Source organism: Adiantum capillus-veneris, chromosome 18, assembly GCF_014529385.1.
Source record: "Adiantum capillus-veneris isolate H3 chromosome 18, ASM1452938v2, whole genome shotgun sequence".
NCBI lineage: Eukaryota > Viridiplantae > Streptophyta > Polypodiopsida > Polypodiales > Pteridaceae > Adiantum > Adiantum capillus-veneris.
The window spans coordinates 30,255,931-30,267,939 of NC_140948.1; the positions used below are offsets into that span (position 1 = coordinate 30,255,931).

At 39.7% G+C, this 12,009-nt stretch overlaps 1 pseudogene; it reads right to left on the reverse strand.

The window, feature by feature from the left end:
• Nucleotides 1-8,967: 8,967 nt before the first annotated feature.
• LOC147435419 (GATA transcription factor 9-like) lies at nt 8,968-11,671 on the reverse strand (annotated as a pseudogene).
• Nucleotides 11,672-12,009: the final 338 nt, after the last annotated feature.

Below are 12,009 nucleotides of genomic sequence, written 5' to 3' on the forward strand. Positions count from 1 at the left end.
GGCCCCTATAATCTCCCTTCTGTAATCATTGGATACATGCATGCCTTAAATATAGTGTCGAGGTCAGATGGAGATGGCTCGCTTAGCCAATAGGCGTTGGCATGCAAATAGGCTCTTCCTATCCTTGTCTTCTCATTTCTTAATGATGCATTCAATGGAGAAGGTAGAGTCTACGTTGATACCAAGGTACTTGTAAGTCTCTAATCCCCAAGAAGAAATATCCTCATGGAGAGGTCTTCAAGGTCCTTGTGGAACACTGTGACCATGCATTTATCTATTGCAATGGAGAAGGTAGAGTCTACATCGATACAAAGGTACTTGTAAGTCTCTTATCCCCAAGTAGAAAGATCCTCATGGAGAGGTTTTGTAGGTCCCCATGGAACACTTTGACCATGCATTTATCTATTCCAAACTTCATATCTCAAGTCTTGGCCCGTTCATTTATCTTATCAACTATTTACTTTAAAGAGAGCAAAGTTAAACATATTTTTAAATGAGCAAAATATTTTGTATAATTCATCTTTTTTAAAGTATTTACTAGGACATTGCAAAGTTAAACATATTTTTTATCAGGTCTTTTAAAATGAAGTTTGTTCTCACATAATGATTTACAAATGTGCAATCTATATTGATTTTATTTTGTTGATGTTTACTTTCTTTACATAGAATGGGAAGTCCTTCATCAAGCTCAAGAACACTTAAGAGGGGCAAGCAACACAGAGGTATGTCTCTGAGAGTTTATTTTGATTTCAATGCTAATCTCCAAAGCAGTAATCCTCTTCCTCTTTCTTTACTGTATTCTATTAGAATTGGATATAGTCTACGCTTTGAAAAGACTTTCTAGATGTCCTTAGATGGAGCTTCAATGGTGTTCTCCGGTATGATTGTTCAAGGAAGAGACAACAAAAACCCCACCCATCTCTGAGTTTCAGGATATTGAGGAGTGTAGTGACATAAAATTAGACACTCCTCTTGAAAATGAGGCCAATGCACTACTACAATCCCTTCCTTTAGATATTGGCAGCCCAACTATAGACCATGAAGTAATTCTAAGGCTACAACAATCATACCTAAGCCCTTAGACCATCTTGCAACTTTTGATAAGGATGTGCAAGGGTGTATCCTATAGGAGATAGTTGAGGGTTTCATAGTGAAGAGATCTCAAGACCCTTCATGTATATCCCTCTAAAGATTGATAAAGAATGAAGCCATAACAACAGTTGAACAAGGTTCTGAGGGCCTTGTAAGAATATTTGAGAACTCATGTATAGTGTTCTTGGATCACTCTTTATTGCCTCCTTCGGAAAACCTACGCAATGAGCAACCCAACATACAATGAAAATTAAAGTGGGTCCCAATTTGGAGAGAGGTCAATGAGGAGTTTGAAAAAACTTTGCTTTTAGAATGGAAGACCTTGGTGACAAGAAATTCTTTCTTTGGAATGCCAATTATCACTTGAAGACCTAGGCGAGCATGATCAGATTGGCAAGTTTTTCCTTTATAAAGTTCACCTAAGTTCTTAATTATTATAATAATAAGTTCACCTTATGTTGCACTTTAATTGGTTAGAGTGCTCAATGATAAAATGGAGACGCTGCTCTATCAAGTGTCAATTTGTGAATGTCAGTACCCAAAATGAGTGACTAATTTAATTATTTTTGAAGTGGTAGAATGTGTTTCTCTTATGTGTTTTAATTCTTTGAGTTTAAACATTTTTGAAGGATTGGTCACACAACTATTTTGCACCAACTTTGGACAAGAGCTTATCTTTTTCAAAAGCTTGCTTCTGCTAGCAAAGACCCTCTTTTGAAAATATTTCCAAAGGGCTGGTACAATGCATAACAGTAGAACTTTCTCGTGAAATAAAGATGGCCAAGGGTACACGGTACAATGCTTGTTTGGAAGGTTAGTATATTCATTTCTTGTCTTGGATCTCACTTGGTTACTCTTCTTTGTTGTGTCTTGATTCTCAAATGTTTAATCTTCTTCTTATTACTTGCAGGAAGAGTTTGATGCTAAATAAAAGAGATTGTGAACTAAATGTTCCTTCTTTTTTTTGCAAGATTTTTAAAGAGAGGGGATACAAAGTAAGTATATTTTTATGAATCCCTTAACCTATCATGCATTTATGTGACCACATGCACATGTTTACATTGTTATCTTGCAAATTGTATTGATCACCTAACACTATAATATTTGTTTTCACTCAAATATGAAACTCTATACATGCTTCCATATGCACTAAACACACACTAACACACTTACATGTGGTACATGCACATGACCACATTGCTACCTTATTAACATTATGAAGGATAACACATAACGAGGTCTGATTGAACTCTAAAATGATATTATTTACCATGCACCATAGATATATAACAGACATCAATCACATATGCAAGGACTATGCATGCCTACATACAAACATTACTACTTTGTTTGTAATTTAAAGGTTACAAAATTGCTTTGAATAACAAATGTTTCTTTCTAAGATGCACCTTGGTTTCTTTCTTGAAGATGAAATCCTAAAAATGGGATTGGATTCTTTTTTTTTTCCAAAACTCACAATTGTGAGTGGATTATATTGAGCAGTCCAAAAAATTACAAGGTTTTGTCATGCTCATGTTAAGCCATGACAACATCTAGGGGTCATAATTACAACGGCTATCAGGGCAGCCACCTCTACCACCTCGCGTCCCCATCCTTGATACCCAAGGTCCATACTCTTGTCATTCTGAGATCTTTTATTTATTGATGGCCAAGATTTGCCCCCATCCTAGGCATTCCATCTGCTGACAACAAGACACAAGTAGTCCTAGACCAGTCCTTTGAGTGATGCTTGCGCTCGAGTGCCCATATTAGCACTTTGCTTTCCTATATAATTTTTGCTAAGCTTGCCACCTCAAATTCTCCTTCAAAAACACGGCGGTTCCTTGCCTGCCATACATTATGAAAGAAGAAGTATCTGACGAGTGCTGACGAGGAGAGCATGACTACCTAAATTTTTACCTCCAAGGCATAGGTCAGTCTTGAAAAAACTAATTTTCCATGTTCTCTGGACCCACTTGCATACTTTCCTTGCAAGGCCTTTTTATAGCTGGGTAGTCCATGAATAGGTGGGCTAGATCTTCACTAGCTAACCTGCACCCCAAGCATCGATCTGACCCAATCCCTCTCTCCTGAATCTTCACCCCCGACGATAGAGCACCCCAAATAACCTTCCATAAGAAAACCTTCATGTACTGTGGAACCTTTGGCTTCCATATGTTCTCCATTACTTGCTCCCACCTTTCCTCTGGCCATTGCTTTTTCCAGAGCTTGTTATGGGGGCTAGACCAATTCTTCTTTTGCGAATCACAGATTGACATCACTAGATTGTCAAGTTCTTTCATCACTTTGTGGACAAGCAAGACCTCCAAGCTATTGTGTTGGTACTGGGCAACCATCAGGTCAATGGTTTTCCAACTCTTGTTGACATTGTCCCAAAAGTGCTCAAGTCGGATCAAACCCTTATTATTCAGCTTCCTGGTTGTCTCAATCCAATAGGAAGTTTGTGGTGGATCTACAACTTTGGAGAGCCAGGGGGACCAATGCAGGATGGAGTTCTTGAAGTATCTGGCTTCTTCCCCCCACTTTAAGACTCCTGCTACTCTATTGCATTTTCTTACCAATTCTCCTGAGCTGCCCCCCAGTCTTAAGGTAGACCGCGCCGGGGCTAACAGTTTGTCATGAACCTCCACCCCTCTCCACTTTCCTCCCTTCGAGCCAAGTTTAGCTGCTTCTATCATATCTCTGATCATGACAGCCCAAACTTGACCCTGTTTAGCCAAGGAAACAACAAATTTGGCGCCTCTTTTTGGCTTTTTAAGAGAAACCCTTAGTGTTGGGTTGGGTTAGGGATACTTTCATAGTTTTCCGTGCATGATGGAGACTTACCTTTCATTTCACATTTTGCCTTTACTCTTCTTGCATTCTATTGTTTTAGAATGCTAAAGTGAATTTCCACCTTATATAATTTTAGTAAGTTACACACACACATATATGTTTTTTTTGCCTTTGGAAGACCATAGGGTTTATTGTGCAAGGTTGTTTCAACACTGAGGCTGTTGGATTCTTTGGCTGGATGAGCACCACATGACAAGGGTCTTTGTAAAATAACTTTGTTATCCTTTTTGTTTCCTTAAATCACCTTCTTTGAGAGAGAAGTGTCCCTAAGGGATTCAAAAGTCTTCTCAATAGAAAGTTAAAATTATGGAATAGAAAGCTATTCTCAAGGCAAGCATTTACTTTGTGTGCATGCTGAAAATCACTTTAGAGATCAAAACATTAAACAAAATATTCATAGGAGTTTGATCTTATGACGCAGTGTTCGAGAAAGTCATTTTTGTCTAAGCGGCAAGTTTCCTCTTTATACAAATACAAAATGGAAATACTAGTAGAATTGCAAAATATTCAAACTATTATCTAGTATATTTTATCGGGTTTTTTCTCTTTGCCATCCTTTGTAACCGGCTAATCTCGATTTTCAATCGGCTTAAGCCTAAGCTCAGACACATCTTTCTCAAACACTGAGGTATTTATAAACGATTCTCTCATTTGAGGATTTAAAAAAAAAATCACTTCACTAAATTGTTTAATTATTTTCTATGCTTATTTGAAAGCATTAAAATATTCTTTTGTTTTGATTTTTAATGTGTCTTTTTATTTTACTTTCTTTTTGTTTTATTTTGTTTCAAAATACTAATGTGCAATGTGCCATTTACCTTATTATTGGGGTCCTTTCATAATATATAAGCTATTTGCGAGTAGTGAGTACCGACTAGAAGAACATAAAAAAATGGCTTGATTGAGACTACCTTAAATGTTATTTAAATTTTATAATATTAAATGGATCTTTTTATTTCACCTGTATATGGACAATACAATTTTATATTAAAACAATACAATTTTATATTAAAACAATACAATTGTATATGGACAATACAATTTTATATTAAAACAATACAATTGCAACACTGATTAAGACCTACTTTTGATCAATCTTTCTTCCCCCCTTACCTTCAACAAACCATCGTGAGTCCTTACCTTGTTTTGCATTCTATTGTTTTAGAATGCTAAAGTGAAGCTTTACCTTGCATAATTCTAATAAATTCTACACACACAAATATATTAATTAGTTTTTTTTAAATTTTAGCTTTCATTTCACAACTTCACATGGCTTTACATTTATTGCATTTTATAGCTTGATTCCAATAGTGTTAACGTTCGAAAAAGTCTCTTTTTTTAAGCGGCTGTTGATCGAGTTTCCTCATCACAAAGAAGAAAACCGAAAATACTAGCAGGAATTTTGAGATTTGCAAATTTTTGGACAACTTTCTCACATATTTCATCCATTTTTCTTTCGTTTACCATGGTTTGCAGCTAACTAGTCTCGATTTTCAATCAGCTCAAGAGTAAGTTGATGTAATCTTTTTTCAAAACTGATACCAGCTTAATTCAACCTAAGAATTTTATCACTTTCTTATTGTTTTTGAAAGCCATCGTGACCCTTTCACTTGTTTTCGTAAAAGACAAAGATATGATTGTTCTAACAAAGGATAAAGTTCACTCATTAGGGAGACACACACAACTTGGAGTGCCACAATACAATATTATGTTTTTTTGAAAAAATGTGTAACAATAAACTATTTACATTAAAATATATTTCCAAGGTATAAAAATTAATGTTTGACACAAAACTCAATGCCCCTCTTTAAAGACAGAGATACACCAATGTCAACACCCTCTTACAAGGTCCTATAAAAATAATTTAAAGTTATCATTAGCTTGTCATGTAGTTTTAATCGACAAGCTTTTTTCAATGGTCCGATTTTTACCCGAAAATCCATCCTTCACTAAGGACTCCTTATGTAGTCCAATAAATTCTATACACACGCACACACATATATTAATTAGTTCTTTTTATTTCACCTTTCATTTCATAACTTCACATGGCTTTACATTTCTTGCATTTTATAGCTTGATTCCAGTCAGTGTTAACGTTCGAGAAAGTCTCTTTTATTAAGCGGCTGTTGATTGAGTTTCCTCCTCACAAAGAAGAAAACCGAAAATACTAGGAGAAATTTTGAGATTTGCAGAATTTTTGGACGACTTTCTCACATATTTCATCGGTTTTTCTTCCGTTTACCATGGTTTGCAGCTAGCTAGTCTCGATTTTCAATCAGCTCAATACTAACCTGAGGCAATCCTTTCCCAAACACTAATACCAATTTAATTCAACCTAACAATTTTATCACTTTCTTATTGTTTTCGAAAGCTGTCGTGACCCTTTCACTTGTTTTAATATACAACATGCATAATGTACTCTGATGATGGTGTACTTAGTAGTTGATAGCTATAGGTTTTACTTGCCCTAGTATAGTTTACGTGTTCATGTCTATCACACATTATGTATTTTTTTCATTGTGCATCTTTTTGGCCTGCTAAAAGCCTTAGTATCCATATGGGTGAAGGTTGTTAGATTTTGCTTGTTTGATATTTGCCCCTCTAAAAAGCTTAAAAGTCTTTTTCTTATGTCCTTTCAAATGTTATTTCCTAAAGATGCATTCATTTGTTTGAAATTTGACATACTTAAAATAAAAAAAGCTTATAGAACAAAAGATTAAAGAGTGTATTGATAGAGTTTGATCCATGATGTGAAGTATTGATTCAATACATTTTTTAACATTTTGATTTGTAAAGAGTCTTTTCATTTAAGGACTTAACGAAGATTCATTTCATCAAATTGTTTTATTGTTTTCTGTGTTTATTAAATTTGATATTTTTATGAAAGCATTAAATTTAAATCTATCTTTTTTTGGCTTTCTAAAAGAAGCCTTAGATTTGAGTTGGGTTAGGCATACTTTCAATGTTTTCAGTGATGATTGAGACTTACATTAAATGTTATTTCTGGCTTATTTCTTTCTTATTGCTGCAGTTGTGCCTCACGCACATAGTCTGAGGGAGGGAGTACGGGCTTGCAAAGGGATATGGTTGTCTGTGTCTATTTGTTTTGCTATCATGCGGGCCTATTGCTACTCACAGGCGGCAGATATGACATGGGAGGAGGGTGGCAGGACCTGCGTGAGAGATGAGGGGCTGAGAAGGGACATTGTGTTTTAATTGTGTGGGTTCGCCAGTCCGAGGAGCAGCCACTTGCACTAGCTTGGCTCACAGCAAATACCCTACTGGGGTCGACCTCAACCGTTGCTCAAGCGACTGGATAAATCGTTTGGAATCGCAGTAGATTCCATGTAATGTAATGAAACGGAACCGAGTAGCATTGTGTGTGCTACAAACGTGTTCAATGCAGGGTGTGTGTGTTGAATAACCTAAAGTGTGCGCTAGAGATAGGGCGGAAATCGGGTGGGTCCCCGAGAGAGAGAGAGAGAGAGAGAGAGAGAGAGAGAGAGAGAGAGAGAGCGAGAGAGAGAGAGAGAGAGAGAGAGAGAGGTTTGTCTGTGCGCTCACCTGGTGTGTGTGCGTGTGGCAGAACTTTTCCAAGAAGGATTGGCTGTTGTACACGCTGCTGAGTGACGCTCTGCTGCAAGGTTGGATTCTTTAATGGAGGTTCTATCTAGGGGTTCTGTGGGTCCTGACATTCAAGAAGCAATGGCAATACCTGCAGTCAAAGAAAAGAAGCTGAACCATTAATTACACAGTTGTTGACCCCGTCTGCATCACAGGAAAATATGGAATGTTCAACAAGAAGCAACAGATGTTCAACAGGAAAACCGGGAGTCTGAATCTGAATTTGAAAAGTCTAAGGAGCTCAAATCGATAACATCACTCGGATAGCTTGGCAGTCCCACCCTCGACTGTGCGCAGGAAAGGTGGAAACACATGAACTGAGAGCGTCCTTTGTTCGTCATGTGTATGCAAAATCCCTCAGGGGTGACGAGCAGATTAGAGAGAAGGAGGAGCTGAGAAGAGCCGATCACAAGCGGCGTAAGAGATACAGAGCGAGCGTTGACGAGCAAGAAGTGCTGGTTACTGAGTTGCAGAAGCAACCACTTGCACTGGCTTGGCTCACAGCGAATACCCCATTGGGGTCGACCTCAACCGTTGCTCAAGTGATTTATCATTGGATAAATCGCTTGGAATTAAAGAACCTGAAGTGTGTGCGCACGTTGCAGTGCCTGACAGAAAACGAAAGGCGGAGACAGGAACAGTGGTAGAGTGTGTGTGAGAAGAATGAGGATAGAGAGGGGAAGGTGGAGACATAGGGGGAGTATATGTGGTTGTATGTTTCTCGAGATGGACAAGGTGAGCAAGTATATTGATGAGGCCAAGGTAGGCATTGAGGGCAATGGACACGGAAAGGGGTCTTGTGAAGTACGATGCTGCTGATAGGCCCAAGGTGGGTGTGAAGCAAGGCGCAAGCAAGGCATAGCATGATAGGAAGGAGACGAAGACTGGTGCACAAGAGTGCTACTCGGAGGAGCATGCAAATGGAGATGGAGATGAGTGTGCACGACAATGCTATTGGGAGCTAAATGTGGAGAGGAATCTGAAGATACCTCCTAATGAAAGCAAAAGCGAGTGATGGGCTTCAGACATTCTCTCTCTCTCTCTCTCTCTCTCTCTCTCTCTCTCTCTCTCTCTCGTACGTGAATTAGGCAGTTCGTGGATGTATGATGCTAGGCAGGTAGTGATTGAGTGAAGGCAGACATGCAAGGAGTAGGCACGACGAGGCCAGTGGGAGCACCCTGCAGTTGAAGGGGGATGGGGTTCTGTGAGGGCTTGTCTGCATCTTGCATGGGAAAAAACAAGGCATGCGATGAGGGCTTCTTTCCATTGCGTGCGGTCAAAGCAAAGGAGGGTGCAACCATGACGCGGTGTTGTTTTGTGTGTAACCGTGACGACGGGGTTGGGAGCACCTTGCAGGTGAAGGGGATGTACAACAGGCGGAGCCTTGAGGAGGTGGTGTGAGCGTGACGAGGGTTGTGGGAACATCTGTAGACTTAAGTGTTGAGGCTTGCCAAAGGGATGGAATATGATCACAAGCTCCCTTCAAAGCAATGTAGGACATATCTTCATGTTGATGTTAGCTGTGCCACTATTCTCTACTCTACTAATCAAACTCTCTAAACTCTGATGCTAACCATGTCTATCCACTTCTCCTCTCTATTCACTCCTACCTACCTTTGTCTCCTCCGGTGGAGACAACGCATTTGTATTGACGTCCACCTTCAACGTGGCACAGTCACACACACCACTACCACCCCACCAAAGCCTGCGTGTATGCTCGTTATGCTTTCGGCTCTCATGCCCAATGCTATCACCTCTTTGCCTTCTCTTTTCCAGCACTTTCATGTGTGAATTTTAGTGCATAGTCTCTACAAATGCAGGACTTGCGGCTGGACTATATTCGTTGCAAAGCCTTCCCGACTTGTACCGCACTCCATATGCATTCACGCATTGCATAGCGTCTTTGGCCCCATCGGTCCCGCCCTCCATTGTGGCGTCCTCTGTGTAGCACAATGAAGACGCCTTACTGGGGTAGCATCCTCCACCTTGGTTTTCTTAGGCTTGGGGTTGAAGTGTTTGGTAGAAGGACTCTTTGCCTTACTGAAGGAAGAGTTTTTCACTTTCATGGCAGAATTCTTCATTCTTTGATTGCTATGTATGCGAACAAAGTCTTCATCTTCGACATCGCCGTCATCATCGAAGTCGTAGTATGTGTTGTACATATTGGACTCAGATGTATTCCAGAATCAAACAGCAGTGCGGCAGCGTTTGCTACGCCCACGACGAGGAAGGCTCTCTCTAAATATCGGACTCTCAAGGAGGTGGCACCCTTGAGAGTCGTCCAAGTGGCGAATGTTTTGACCTACAGGGCCGGTCACAGCATGTCATATTTCGACCCTTCGTTTTTTTCGCAAGCCTCTTAGCTTGCACAAAGCGAAATGCTCAATCACAAAAAATGTTTAATCATTTCAACTTCACCCGTAGGGTTTGAACACGGGCGCCCGCTGAGAGAGGCCAAGAGCTTTACCACTAGCACAACCTTGTTGCTCATTCTCAACATGTGTTCAAAAGGCAATTATGTTTAAACCTCGGGGGGGGGGGGGTTGTTTAAACCTTGTTCAAAAGAACCGGTTTCTGGTGGACGGGACTCCCTGCCACGTCGGCAGAGAGTCTGATATCTAGGACGAGCTGACCAGGAAACAGGGAACATGTCACGGCTGAAGCTGAAGGATGCGCAATGCTTTCCTCTTGAAAAAGTGTTGCTTTCTAGCACACAAACATGGCTTGTGGTTTGAAAAGACTTGTCGCTGCTCCGGCGGCGGTGTTCGCTCTTGTCATCACCACCTAAGCTGCCATGAGTGCCCCAGCCAAGGCAGGTAGGAGCATCACCAGAGGAGAAGGACTCCTCTACAAAATTACTCCTCTACGAAATTGGACATCCATTCAAGCTCTGCCACATCATCACACTGGACAAAAACCAACAGGAGACAACCAAGTTAGTATTGCCCAAATATTGCAAACTGAATTTCCAAGGACAATCAAACCATAAGCTTAAAAATCATTGCCAAAATTTCCATTAAGTTTTTATTAAGAAAACCTTCTTTTCAGCTTTTGTAATTAGTGCAAATTAAATGGTGATTGTCAGAAAAACTTTGTTAGAGAAGGGAGTATACAGGCATACAGAGCGAGTCGGAGTCGAAACCGCACGGTTGTGATAGCTTTCTATCAATGGCAGATAAGAGAAGTGGCTCAATCTTAAGCTCACAGGAGGTGGCATTTCTAAGGCATGGCTCAATGGAGCCACCTATGTCCTCATTTGAAAAATCGAAGAGGTCGTCGATCGCCAAGAAATCGGAGTGCTCGATATCTGCTGCTATTTGCACTGCATTGGACTTGCCAGTGGGCTTAGCAAGTGGGGGCGCATAACCACCATGAGCGGGTGGCAGAGGACAATGTCCATTTCCAGACCAAACCAGGAAGAGGAAGGATGAGAGAGGGGGCTATGGAAGAGATGGTGTGATTGATAGCCTTCATGTGTGTGTGTGTGTGTGTGTGTGAGAGAGAGAGAGAGAGAGAGAGAGAGAGAGAGAGAGAGAGAGAGAGAGAGAGAGAGAGAGAGAGAGAGAGAAAAGCTATTGGCACAGAATTCAGCACAAAGAATGGCTTCTATTGACTCCTATCAATGGGGAAGTTGCTTATTGATGAATTGGATGGAGAGAGAGAGAGAGAGAGAGAGAGAGAGAGAGAGAGAGAGAGAGAGAGAGAGAGAGAGAGAGGGAGAACATGTTTGTGTGTGTGTGTGTGTGTGAGAGAGAGAGAGAGAGAGAGAGAGAGAGAGAGAGAGAGAGTAGACACGGTGCAACATGGATATATTTAAATTAAGATTGTATATTTAAATATAAATATCTCAAGCGTAGAAGGTAGTTAGTGGATTAACTAAGTACTTTAAAAATCATGAAAAGAGACATGCTCTGTTATAAACATGGATATAAGTATGATCTTGGTGATTATCTTGTCTAGTTAATAATAATGCTTCTTATTTACATAGAAGTTTAAATATAGTGTCTGTAATCTTAGATAATTTGAAGAAATTATGACGACACGGTTTTTTATTATTAAATACACTTTTTCTTTCTATTATATCTACTTGAAAGCGCATGCCTTGTGATTTTATCACTTGTTTATTAAGCGACGTCGGCTGAGTTTCCTTTCCACAAAGAAGTGAACCAAATTTACTAGCATAAATTAAAAATTTGCAAGATTTTTGAACTATTTTCTCACATATTTCACCAGTTTTTCTTCCCTTTACCATGGTTTGCAACCAGCTAGTGTCCATTTTCAACCAGCTCAAGGCTAAGCTGAGGCAATCCTTTCTTAAACACTGATTCTACTTAAACTTAACCTAATGATTTTATCACATTCTAATTATTTTAGAAAGCCAACGTGATTCTTTCACTTGTTTTAAAAAATCTGTGCATTTTTTATCTACACAAAGAG